The following is an 11,727-nucleotide window of genomic DNA, read 5'->3' on the forward strand; positions in this document are numbered from 1 at the left end:
TTTAGTAAATTGAAACGAGATATAAACCTAAAATTCAAACTTACTTGATTCGTGGGTAACTATTCTTGGATATATGGGTAACCCCCGAAATCTTGTTTGAAAGGTCCCGTATTCTGAGATACTAGGTCTTTATACTCAGTGATATCTGGGGTATTATCCCGGGACTTCTGCTGAATGGTAGTTCTGACCTAGTCCCCGGATAATGCTTTCTGCAAAATGCTTGAAACATAGCATCGCCCTCAGCAAGCTGATGAAACAATAAAATTGATAGTCGCTGCTGTTGAAATCAAAAGATCCTCTAAAGGGGACCCACCTAAAGTCGAAGCCGTCATCTCTCTGCGTATACGGAAGTATCGACCTGAGCTCTCACGGCCCTCGCATACTACCCCTTTACAGATATCATCTGTGGTATACTCACCTGTAAGACTGAATATTTGGGATCTGGATATAGGAGTATATTCAAGTGGAGTGATACACAATTAAGTTTAAGTCTCTAAAACATTAATATCGTATCTCGAATCGATTGAAGTTTGTGTGAAAATTTAAGTGGACAATTATACTAACAATCTAGGTAAATTGTTTAGAACTTAGAATGTTTAAAGCATAACGGTGTTGGTGATATGTCTCATATACTGATATGATCCTCTTGCACGAACTCACAAAAATATTGTCTGTAAATAGTTCATTTCTGCATGTACCTTCTTTCAGAAAATCCAAAAAGATTTTTGGTGTGTTTTAGCATAAATTTTTGAAAAGTCAAAAAGATTTTCGACAACTGGTGTTGAAAAGCTGATTTTCAAAATTCTAAGTGCTAAACATGATGAATAATTGGTTTGGGTGTTTGTGTTTGTGTTTGTTTTTTATAAGAAAAATGTTACAATTCCAAGTGATTCATCAGTATCTGATTGGCTGGTTAGTTTGTTGTTTGGTGATGTTTATATGCTTAAACGTTTATCATGAAACTTATGTTGTAGTTGAGTTGTTGTGTAGGAAGAATCAACATCTGAGGAGGAGTACATGTTGGACTTGATAATCTCAAAAGATGTCAACATCATAGTGAGAGGGAGTCTGTTGATGATAAAAGAGAAAAAGATGAAGATAGAGAGAGAGAAGCCCAAAGACTGATCAAGACTGAAGATGTGAAGACTAAACAGTGTCATGACTCGATGGACGACTCCGTCAACATCTGAGGGGGAGTCTGTTGGTGCATTTCATCTGTTGACTTCGTCTTGGATCGAGTCATATACTTAGAGTGTTAGATCAGGGCACGTATTACGAGAAAATAGGATATTGTATAGATGTTTAGAGGTAGATTCGCTCATATGGTCAATAGAGGTTCGCTTATAGTGCAAGTATGTAGGTTCGCTCATCTGTCCAATGGAGGTCCGCTTATACGGACACGTCCATTGGAGCGGACCTAGTACACCTATATATAGTCCCAAGAGCGAATCATTTAGAACGGATGTTGAAACTCGTACCGAAGTGCTGCCGGATCGAGATTTGCCTGTAAACTGTTAAATATTAATACAAAGAGGCGTTTAAAGTGATCTGATAGCTATTCCTACGTTGATTACTTGTTTTCCGCACCTGTAATCGACGAAAACTTCTCTGAACGACTCGTTCGGGTCGACACACGATCCTACATTTGAGCATCGATATCTCATTCATCTTAGCTCCGTTTTGGACGTGGTTTAGTGCGTTTCGACGCTCTTCCAACATAGAACACAAACCCATAAATAAATATATAAAACCCGCTCATTTTATTATATTTATTTCTAGTCCAAAATAGGAAAAAATCATTTCCTATATTTGTGAAAAATGCTATTTTCACCTATTTTTCCAACAATTGTTTCGGTTTATGTTCTTTAACAAATTTATATAAGCTTTGGTTACCTAAAAGGTTTGTTCATGTTTGTCCTTTTAAGTTAAATTAAACAAACAAACCAAAAACACTTGAACGGGAAAAAAAAGGTTTAAGAAGAAATCTAAAAGAGGTTTCAGTTTGATTTGTTAAGAAGAAATCTATGTTTGTATTTGTTCATTTAATATACTAGAGTAGTAGAGTAGTGCTCATACAATGCGACGGAGAACACAACACTTAGGTTGGTGATTTTAAGGGTGTGCATAAGACAGTTCGATTCGGTTTGAAGCTATATAACCAAAACCAAAAATTTTGGTGCGGTTCAATTTTGAACCGTCCTATGAACCAAGAAAAAATTAAAACTAAACACGCGAGAGGGTCCATCGACGCAGCTAAACAAAGCTGCTAAGGAACTTTGTTAAATTATTGTCCTCTATGTAAAAGGCTTTTCTTTAGCAGTTTTTCCTCAAGCAATCGATATGAGACAAATTGTGTTTGGGAGTTCCAACTTTATAAACTCTAGTATATAGGTTAAGTAGAAGGACATAAGTATAATTTCACTCTCATTTTAAGACGCTAAACTCCTTTAAGTGTGCTATAAACTTATAATTGTGGTAAAATTACCTTTTTATCCAAATATATTTGGATTTTGTGTAACTTAAGAGGAAAAGGGTTAGGAAAGGCTAGGTTATCTACTTAAACTGCACGGTACAGAGAGGCTTGAAGAAGGAGCATGAAACTTTATGTGGCAGCCATGTCAGCAGAGAGGGATTTCCCCTTCAAGCACCAAATACCGCAGGGTGGGAGGGGGCGTAAAAGGACACGTGACAATCAGTTCTTTTATTAAATTTATGTAAAACAAACAAACCAACAAATCAGGTTGCGCCACATTAGCTTCACCATCTCCCCACGCCCATGAGATTTCCCACGCCACCATGCCCACACACATGGGCGGATCTTAGTGGACTAGTGGTAGGGCCACGGCCCTGGCAAGTTTTTCGGCCGTAGTGCTAATTTTTCGCATTTCGATCGAAATTTTGTATATATACTATGTTCGGCCCTGGCAAGTTTTTCGGCCGTAGTGCTAATTTTAGTGCCCGTGTCTTTCGGCCCTGGCAGGTTCAACGGGCAAGATCCGCCACTGCCCACACAGGTTAGGGGCGGTGTTCCGGCGTGGTTGAAGCCCCACACCAGCTTCAACGCCGGCCACATCGTTTACTCTAATCTTCGGGGATGGATTGGGTCAAACCCATAGGCCCAATAAGATGTGAGGACGAAACCCAAATACCCTTGCAACCGGTTACAAGTTACAACAGACCGAACCAATCCATTTTCACTTGAAAAACAATTTGAAACCTGAATCAGTTTAAGCAAGAGCATATTTTGACTTACGTTGACCAAAACCGAACTGCTTTTTGCAACTCTAGTTATGAAGCGGCAAGCCAATGAGGTGGTGGTGGTGGAGTGGTAAGGGAGAGACTTGGTGTTCTAAGAGACTCAGGTTTGATTCCTGCCCTCAGGGGCGGATGTATAGTGTATCAAGGGGTAGCCTCCGCTACCGCTTGGTCGGAAAATTTTTGACATTTTTAGTGTAAATTTTGGAAAAATTTGACGTTTTTTCGATTTCGTTACCGCTTATTTATAAAACGTTCCCGCTTGGTCGGAATCCTAGATCCGCCACTGCCTGCCCTCCCTATTATTTTATGTGGCACCGGGTGATGATGAGAGATTAGGCGAATAGGTGGAGATCGCTAGTTCAATCCTTGAACTGAATGGATTTTATCTCACCGCACTGTCGTGCCTTCGGGCGAGTGTTCACGGGCTTTGGCCCTAAGTGAAGGTTTTCCCCCGTTAGGAGACGAGTGTATCCCTATGTGGTAAATTTTGTCAGTAACATATTTGGAAGATTTATTGAACTTTAAAAAAAAGTTATGAGCAGCAAGGTTTCGCAGAGTCATGACTTTTGTATCAATCAGTGTCCTTTTAAGTTTTGAGTAACTTTTGAGACTTGTAGGTGAAGCAAGTGGTGGTGGCTATCCATAGTGAATCTGACATGAATTTTTTTTATGACATCATTGAGAGTATTATTTATAAAGTACTTTAGTTGCCTTTATGTCATTTTTAGTTGTATAAGAATATAAGATAAGGTTAATTGCGTGTAAAGATGTTATTGTCATGTAAAGGTTACTTTTTTTCTCAATGTTTTTAAAACTAAACTAAAACTAGACGTATATGTCATGTAGCAACTTACTTAGAGTTAGACATGGTTTCATTTTTAATATATTATGGACTTGACATATATTTATTTAACGGAAAGCACCAATAAGATGAAACAAAAGACAACGGGGTGTATAATAAATAATACAGAAAGACAAAAGAGACCAAAAATAAATGAATACAACAATCCCGAACCTACATCCTTAATTCCTTACCATAACAAAACAGAGTTCAACACATGGCATTATAGCCTAGTGGTATCTTGGTGGTGGGATAAGGCTTATAACCATTAGGTCATGGGTTCGATTCTCACAAAGGAGGTTTTTCCCAGATTTATTGGGTTTCCTCCTGAATTGGTGTATAGGCATTATTGTCTAGTGGAGATGGATATGATCGGGTGGTTCTACTGGTGGCACGATGATACTCCAGTAGTCCGTCAGTGATCCAAATTTACCGTTAAAAAAAAAAACAAAACAGAGGTCATTGACACTCAAGTTAAAAATAGGACAATGGCGAACCGCTCTAACTCTCCCAAGTAATGTTATGGGAAACTCATGAAAAGAATACTTCACCTTACGGAATACTAGATCATTACTAGCCTCCACATAAACACTCCTCTGCTATATCAGCCTCGATTTTGGAAATCTAAAGCCATGATCTATGATCAATATTTTTTAAACCCCCACCCCGATCACCACAGGAAAACATAGAAAAGAAATATAAGTGGATGTATTATTCCATATATAAATAAGAAACTTTTCCATGCATCAACACTTGTAATTTGTGCTTTGGGAATTTTTCAAAAAAAAAACTTGATATTTTAGTTTTAACCCAAAGGTTTTTACCTTTTGCAATTTTAACCCTACAAAATTTGTTTTTTTTTTAACTTTAACTCAAAACTTTTCATTATTTGCAATTTAACTTCACAACTTTTGTCAATTATACTTTTCGTCTATGGTTTAACGTTTTTACGTTTCGTTACGTATAATTCTAAAATTTTCATGTTAATACGACGAAACGTACGAGTGTGGTTCAACTTTTTTATGTTTTGTTTCAAATTTTGCAAGTTAATACGGCGCAACGTGCATGTGTGTTTCAACGTTTTTACCTCTATTTTTTCATGTTTGACATGTTGGTCGCAACACGCAGATCCTAGGTCGAGTCAGTGTTGGTGGTCTATCACGGTTGTGTGACATTAGTACTATTTGACACCGTTTTACGTCCCGCCGCAACGCGGGGTGTGCTTTGTGGGTTTTCCAAAGAAAAAATGGTTATGCATATGGCTGTTGTAACCTTGGCTTTAGGGGTTTTCCAAAAAAAAAAATTGATTATTTTTACTTTTCACCCAAAAGTATTTCATAAATTACTTTTAACCCAAAACTATTTGTTTTTTTTTTACTTTTAACCCAAAACTTTTTATCTTTTGCACTCTATTCTCACAACTTTTTTAGTTTCAACTTTGATCCTTTATAGTTTTCATTTTCCGCAAATTTTCCGCTTTATGCTTGATTCTAAAGTTTGTGACTTAACACATCGCAACGTGCGTCTTTGGTTTAACGTTTCTATGTTTCATTCTAAATTTTGCGAGTTAACACGACGCAATGTGCGTGTATGGGTGAACGTTTTTACATCGTCTATTTTTTCCCATTTGACAATTTTAACATAACGTGTGGGTCCTAGATCGAGTTAGTTATAATTAAAGAATCCCCGCCGCATTGCGGCGGGTCTCAATTCTAGTTATTTGTTATTTTGGTATTTATATATACTAGTAATAAGACTCGCGCGCGTTGCGGCGCGGGTACTTCGCAGATATCGAACGGATTAGTCCAAGCGTTATGTGATGTATTAACTATATCAGAGCCGTTCCTGAAAAATCTTAAAAGAATTTAGGCCCCGGGCGACAAAAAAGAATTAGGCCCAAAATTTGTAGTTAATTAAAAAAAGTAAACCTTGATGATGGCCTTGAACTTGAGACCTCTAGATTATCTTGAAATGGTTATTTCCACTCCACAAACACTTATTTACATGATAGATGATTGCATATAGTAAATATATAATTTAATATAAATAAAAGCTTATAAAAACCTTTCGGGCCCTTTGAAAATTTGGGTCTCTGTCGACGGTACGGGTTGGCCGGCCCAAGAGCCGGCCCTGAACCATATGAAAACGTATGTTTTGACGTATCCGGTTGAACTCAATGTATCCTATAGTTGCATTGTGATTGGATCAAAACGTAACGTAAATCGAATTTATATCGTACAATCATAACGTATTATACGCGACCCGACTAACTCGAATTTATATCGTCAAACCAAAAACTCTCGAGGGGGTCAAAGTGCCATTTAAAAAGTTCATAAAAAGTTAAGTGGTTAAAAATTGCATTTCCTAAACTTAAGGGCTAAGAAAGAGTAAAGATACAATTTGATAAAGTATTGGGGTAAGAATGAAACTATAACAAGGTTGGGGCTGAAAAGGAAACTACCATAACGTTAGGGTGTCAAAAACAAACTATTTGTAAAATAAAGTGGTAGTTTAGGGACTAAATTTGTCATTTTATGAAACTTTGAAGATACCAAAGTCAAGGGGTTAAAATTACAATATCGTGAAAGTATGAGGGAGGGGGAGGCAAAGCCGGTGGGGTTTCCACCGACTTTCTCTTTTAACTTGAACTTACTAAACTAGAAACCTTTACAAACTTCGAAACAGTTATTTATTCAATTTATTTTAACATGAGATGAAAGCATGGCATGAGTGTTCCCATGAGAATTTTGCATATAAACTTAACTAAAAGTCTAAAATCATCAATGCAACTTTGTTTTTTCCACAATGATAATCACGGAAACTATTGATTTGCAACATGTAAAGAACCCGTAAAAGGTATATGGGCTTCAGTTTTAAGATACACCTCTAACGATACAAAGTATAAGTCACAATTCCTTATATTTTCTAAAACAAGACATGAAGATTTTCTTTTTTTTTTTAACCACAAGAAACGACGTGCCAACTACCGTGACACCGGGTGTTGTGGCCAAGGTCGACTACTTGACCGCCGCCAGCCCCTTGGCTCTCCCTGATGCGCGGAAACCCGACCTCCACCCGCCCGAAGGCACGACAGTGGAATAATCGGTAAAACCTCGTCTCCCATCCAAGACGAACCGGCGCCACCCATATTCGCCCTTCACCTGGATGCTGCAGAAAATAATGGGGAGAGTTGGACTCGAACCTGAGTCACAAGGAACACCAAGTATTTCCTCAACCACTCCACAACTACCTCATTGGCAGAATTTGGACCATTTCTCGATTCGTGTGTGTCATCCTTACGTAGGGGTCATGCTAATTTTCTCTGTATCGTTCCAATTTTATCGGATGTCCCCGATAATTAGGTTCTGTGTTAGTTAATATAGCTTTTTTTAATATTAAAGTCAACCCAAAATACGTTTCATTTAATAAATAGTTTGACATGTTAACTTGTTTATGTTTTCGAGTTTTATAGTTCATTATCTTTGTGGAAAAACACATTCCGTTTAAAGTTTGTTATTTTTACTTTTTTTTATTTTTCTTGCAACTCTTCATTTCTTAAGTGAATGTAATGTTTTCCAATTGTGATTTTACACGTTGATTCAAAATACGACATGATTTTTAGTGTGTTTATGTTAGGCTTAGTGTTTTTACATGAAAAATACACCAATTCTACTCATCAATCAAAAATCATCCAACTTGTCATCCGTCACAATAGCCACCTTAATCTATAAATTATAATAAATCAAAACTATCTTAGGTCATATAACTTTCTTTTAAACATCTATTTGCCACGTGACAATGTATTGTGAGGCATTAAAAGAATTTGAGCGGTAAAGAAAACAAGGGTGTTCAAGACTTTTTCTCTCTCAGGCTATTCAATCCCGTATCATCTATTCTCTCAATCAAATTCGAGCTTTCTAAATTACTAATCCGTTTCTTTTCAGTCTTTTTTCTGTTAAACCTTAAATTCAATTACATGTTTGCTAACATTCAAATAATTGTGGTCAACGTTTGTTAACATTCAAATTTCAAATTCCATTGATTTTGGCTACATTTTTTGTTTTCTAAAAGTGTGAGTGAATTTTGTTAATATAATAAATGTATATTTTGTAAATAGTTTGCTATTTAAGGTGAATTAAGGTTATCATGAATTGTAACTAAAAAAGTTCTTTTTTATTTAGAAAAAGAAAATTGGTTTTTAATAAACTAACTTTTGTCCCGTTGGAAAATAATAATCTTACCTATGTAATTGGTATACAATAATCCTACCTATCAACATGTTGGTACTCAATGAACTTCCGTTAATTTTTTTTAACTGAAGTTAATTTTTAAGTTTTATTTATTACACAAAAAGTCCCTGTAGTGGTAATTTACTAGTTTTAACTATTTTATAAAACAAAAAAACATCAAGGGACTGTAATTTATTAGTTTTAAAATAGTTAAAAACTTAAAACTAGTAAATTACAACTACAAGGACTGTTTGTGTAATAAATAAAACTTAAAAACTAACTTCAGTTAAAAAAATTAACGAAAGTTCATTGAGTACCAACATGTTGATAGGTAGGATTATTGTATACCAATTACGTAGGTAAGATTATTATTTACCAACGGAACAAAGGTTGGTTTATTAAAAACCAATTTTCCTTTAGAAAATAATAATTCGATTTAACTATATTATTTTGTTTTATGTAACTATATTATTATTTTTTTACTTAACAAGTTAATATATGGTGTTTATTATATATAAAAAAATTATAAAGCCATAAATAAACTATTCCGAGTTTTGACTTCTTAAGGTAGAGTAGATCTTCCACAAGATCATACCGAAGCCGGAAATGTATGTCTTTATCACGCAGCTCCGTAAGGACGTTTTCGTTAAAAACTAACTCGACGGGCGCACCTCTATATTACTAGGAAATACATAATGTTCGAGTTGCTTTTATAGATAAATAAAGATGTATCCGCACGACTGCAAGTAAATCCATTTTTAATAAAAACAAATTGAGTCGGTGAAACCAAGCTCGAGGCGCCTGTTTGAGATCGTAAAGATCTTTATTTAGGCGACACACATGATTAGGGTAGGTAGGGTCCACAAACCCTGGTGGTTGTTCCATGAAGACCAACTCATTTAATTTCCCATGAAGAAATGCATTATTGACATCGAGTTGATGGAGCCGCCAATTATGAATAACTGCTAAAGATAAACCGTGCGAATGGTGGAGGCTTTAACAACTGGACGAAAAGTATAAGAATAATCAACACCGGGAATTTGAGTGAATCTTTGGGCTACTATACGAGCCTAGTATCGTCGATAGAACCATCATAGCGGTATTTAGTTAAAAAAAGCCATTTAGAGCCAACAACGTTGTGGGAGGTTTGTCGAGGCACCAATGACCAAGTGTTGTTGTTGAGAAGGGCGGTCATTTCGATGTTCATGGCTGATATGCACCAAATGCAACATATAAATTATACCAGATAAGGTATAAAATTAACCCTTTTTAGTACTAATGTTAGAAAAAGTGTGTTTATTTGTATACTTTTGATTTTCAGGATTAAAAGAGCTTAAATGTACAAAAGGAACAAATTAAGGCAAAAACCAACATGAATACAAAAGAAGAGAAGTTGATACATCGTACCGACCCTCCAAGCTTCACCCCAATACCAAAAACAACAAATCAGAAGACATGCACGGGGCCGTGCCACCAAGGCATGGGGTCGTGCCCAACTCAAGATTTTAGAAAGAAAAAGACAAACAGATGCAGACAAGAGACATGGGTCGTGGTCAACTCCCAGATATGTAGAATCTTGGATAGTACAGCAAGTATAAGGGCCACAGGACCGTGTCGTTGACACACGCGGTCGTGTAAGCATACAGACTAACACAGCTCATTAAATGAAGACAAAGAAGAAGGAGGCACGGGGCCGTGTAATCCGTCTGTTTCCAACTATAAATAAGGGTGCTTGGTTCAATTGCAATCCACCCCTTGGCAAACCACTTCTCTCACACCTGCCACCACTCTACCACCACAATACCACCATCATCCACCACATTCATCCATCATCCATCTTTAAAGTGTGTAGTAGTCTCCGGATCCAACATTGATCGTAAGAGTTTTGTCAAACAAATGCCATGATTAGCTAACTTCTTACATCACTTGGTGAAGACAAGTCATTTATGTATTACTTTTGATTTCCAAGTTTTAGTTAACTTTTTAATTGTGTTTGTATTAATGACTTTAGTATATAGTTTTTTATATTGAAAATGAACTTTATTCGATCATCTCTTCATGTTTTGTGGATTCACTCCTTTGTGTCTTTACGATCTATATAAAGCATGTTAACTACCTAGAAGGGGGTTAAAAGGGTGGTTTGGGTAAAGTTCTTGCTTCGTTCAATGTATAGATCCTGTGAGAACTTGATTCAAGCTTATTAGAACTTCCCTTGATGCAGATAGCCTAAAATCGGGAGAAGTAAAAACGACTTGAATCCCTTATAAATAAACTACGATTAAAACTTTAAACCGGCCTTGCGGGACTGTATCCCTGCTAACTCAGACCAATATGGCCGACGGTAGCGTTGCCTCCAAAAGTGGGACATGTCGCACTTTTAAGGTAGTTTGGTTACGTTTTAAGGTAGTTTGGTTGGGTTCAAATCCATGTTTGAGTTGCGGTGAAGGTTCGCAGGGACAAAGTAGGAAAATTTTTAAGGGATCAAGTGGGTCTTCTACTAGTGTGGACCTAACTTAACATCTAAGAAAATTTCTAAAAAGGAATACTAAACCTACGTGCATTTGGGCGATGCAAACCTTAAGACCAACTACCAAAAGGACTGTCAATGTGAAGAAGATCCAAGCAAAAAAGTGAAGTTCCATTAGCAACAACCGCTTCAGTAAATTTTAATGCCATAAACAATGAAGCATCACAATACAATGTTCAAATGGCAGCTTCTTCAAAATACCAAGTAAGACTTTTATGTATACCACCTTATATAAAGGTTCTTCAGTTCCTATGTTCACTTATAATTTGGTAGGTGAGTTGTTTAATGTCCCAGTGTGTGGTGGATGTTGAGAATAAAACATGCTTATGTAGGAATTTGACTGGAATGCCTTGTAAACATGTGACAACGACTATTTTGGACATGTCTATGAATGATATGCGGGTTAGCATTCCAGAAAATTGGTTTCTTCGGCTTATTAGTTAGATACATGGAAAAAGGTGTACATGTATACAATTGATCCAATCACTCGACCATATATGTGGACTCCAACATAGTGTCCAACAAAAGTGATTCCACCAAAACATCATAAGCAAGTTGGGAGGCCCATAAAAATGAGAAAAATCCGATTAATCATGGTTTTCTACCGGAGATAAAACTACAAGAAGGGGAGCACAACAAATATAGCAAATGCAATAACAAGAGCCACAATTGTCGAAGCTGCAAGGGCCAGGGTGGGACATAATCAACATTGGTCACACAAGGTGCCCCAATGTCAACAGATGTTGCATAGTGGTTTATAGTTGTTTTTTAGTGTAATCATAAGGTAAATTTCAGTGAAAGGGATGTGAATGCTCTAAAACAGTCGAACAAACAATTTCAAGTAAACACAAAAGAGTATTTATCCCAATAGC

General features: G+C 36.6%; 1 non-coding gene across 1 annotated transcript; it reads right to left on the reverse strand.

Moving 5' to 3' along the window:
- Window positions 1-7,357: 7,357 nt before the first annotated feature.
- LOC118487834 lies at window positions 7,358-7,465 on the reverse strand. The gene has a single exon (XR_004882777.1). It is a non-coding gene; the product is annotated as a U6 spliceosomal RNA (small nuclear RNA).
- Between the last annotated feature and the right edge of the window lie 4,262 nt (window positions 7,466-11,727).

The sequence above is a fragment of the Helianthus annuus genome, chromosome 15 (assembly GCF_002127325.2).
Source record: "Helianthus annuus cultivar XRQ/B chromosome 15, HanXRQr2.0-SUNRISE, whole genome shotgun sequence".
Lineage (NCBI taxonomy): Eukaryota > Viridiplantae > Streptophyta > Magnoliopsida > Asterales > Asteraceae > Helianthus > Helianthus annuus.